Source organism: Sprattus sprattus (genome assembly GCF_963457725.1).
Source record: "Sprattus sprattus genome assembly, chromosome: 14".
Taxonomy (NCBI): Eukaryota; Metazoa; Chordata; class Actinopteri; order Clupeiformes; family Clupeidae; genus Sprattus; species Sprattus sprattus.
The window spans coordinates 16,474,278-16,475,930 of NC_137912.1; the positions used below are offsets into that span (position 1 = coordinate 16,474,278).

At 50.0% G+C, this 1,653-nt stretch overlaps 1 protein-coding gene across 1 annotated transcript in view; it reads left to right on the forward strand.

The window, feature by feature from the left end:
- Positions 1–464: 464 nt before the first annotated feature.
- dcn (decorin) overlaps positions 465–1,653 on the forward strand; it is a 31,729-nt gene continuing 30,540 nt past the window's right edge. The window contains exon 1 of the mRNA XM_080850829.1: positions 465–714. The gene's annotated coding sequence lies outside the window, so the exon portion shown is untranslated. The remainder of the gene's footprint in view (positions 715–1,653) is intronic.

Below are 1,653 nucleotides of genomic sequence, written 5' to 3' on the forward strand. Positions count from 1 at the left end.
ACAGAGAAAGAGAAAGAGAGAGAAAAACTAGACCAGAGAGAGGAGAAATGTTGTCTTGGAGTGAGTGCAGAAGAACCTATCATTACCAGATGTCACAGTATGCAGGATGGCCAGCACATACACTCCCGCCTCATTGACTAAAGCCCCTTGCCTGTCTCGCTGTTGCTCTTGCCTCTCTCTGTTCATTTTGCCCTCCTTTTCTGACTAATGCCACACTCCTCCTCCACCTCCTTCTACGTCTCCCTCCTCCCTCCTCCTGACTGCTTTTTGGAACGGGGGAGGGAGGCAGGGAGGAAGGAAGGCAGGGTTGGGGGGAGGGGGGGGTTACCAATTGTGTCACTTAAGGGGGAGACTTGGTTACACACCCCTCCCACCCACTTTTTTATCCACGTCTTCCTCCCTCCCTCCCTCCCTCCCTCCCTCTCTCTCCTTCTCCCACTCTCTCACTTTCTCTCACACGCTCTCTCTCTCACACACACTGCCCTTTCCTCCTCCTCCTCCTCCTCCTCCTCCTCCTCCTGCCTGCCTGCCGTAGCACTGCACACCTGCTTGCTCTTGGCTAGTTGCGCCCTCCTCACTGCAATTGACTCCCTCGGCCTTCAGCGCGTGTCGTCGTCCCAAAACCCTCTGGATTTTTTGGGGAGAGCCTCTGTCTCTCTGTCTCTCTGTGCCACAGTCTCTCTCCAGTGCCTCTTCTGTCTGCACACAGCACAGGTAATGAAGTCACCCTTCCTTTTAAGGAGATCAGTGAGACACTGTAGCTGTGAGTTTTGGGGGGATTTTTTAGGGCTTTGGGGAGGGTATGGTTCTGGGCTTCGCAGGCAGGGAGAACAAGACCAGACTAGAGTGGGCTAGGAGTGTGTGTGTGTGGAGAGATAGCAAAAGTAGTGTGTGGGGAGTGTGCTACAGGAGAAAGAGTGTGTGATGGCTGTTTGTATGAGAGAGGAGAGTATGTGAAGAGTGTGTGTGTGTGTGTGTGTGTGTGTGTGTGTGTGTGTGTGTGTGTGTGTGTGTGTGTGTGTGTGTGTGTGTGTGTGTGTGTGTGTGTGTGTGTGTGTGTGCATCGTGCGTGTGTTAGGAGGGTTGCAGGTCTGCTGTCAAACTGTGGTCAACAACAGGGCTTTGAATGAGTTTTGCATTGCATCGAGGGATTGCTATTCTGGTAGATCTATTGTGTGTCTGGGTGGTTGTGCGTGTCTTCAGAGGGTGCTAGCGTCGGGATACAAGAGTGATTGACATTACAAGGGTGTTTGGACATGTGTGTGTGTGTGTGTTGTTTTTCTTTTTACCGCCTCTGAACTGCTCGCTAGTTATTATACTGTGGTGTTAAATAGGACCAAACTGTGACTGATGTAACTTCATCAAAGCCTGCCACATTTTTTAGTTTTATGGAAGTGTGTCTGTGTATGAGAGTGTGAGATGTTTGAGTGTAGAAGTGTTTCTGTTTGTGTATGAATGTGTGTTTGTTTTTACATATGTTTGTTCTTTAGAATGTGAATATGTGTGTCCTTTTCAGTGTGTATAGGAGGGCATGTGTGTGTGTGTGTGCATGTGTGTGTGTGCGCATGTGTGTGCGTGCATGTGTGTTTGCAGGTGTGAGCCTTTGCCAGCAGTGTAAGTAGAGTTGGCAGCGTGATGAAAGAGTCGAGGACT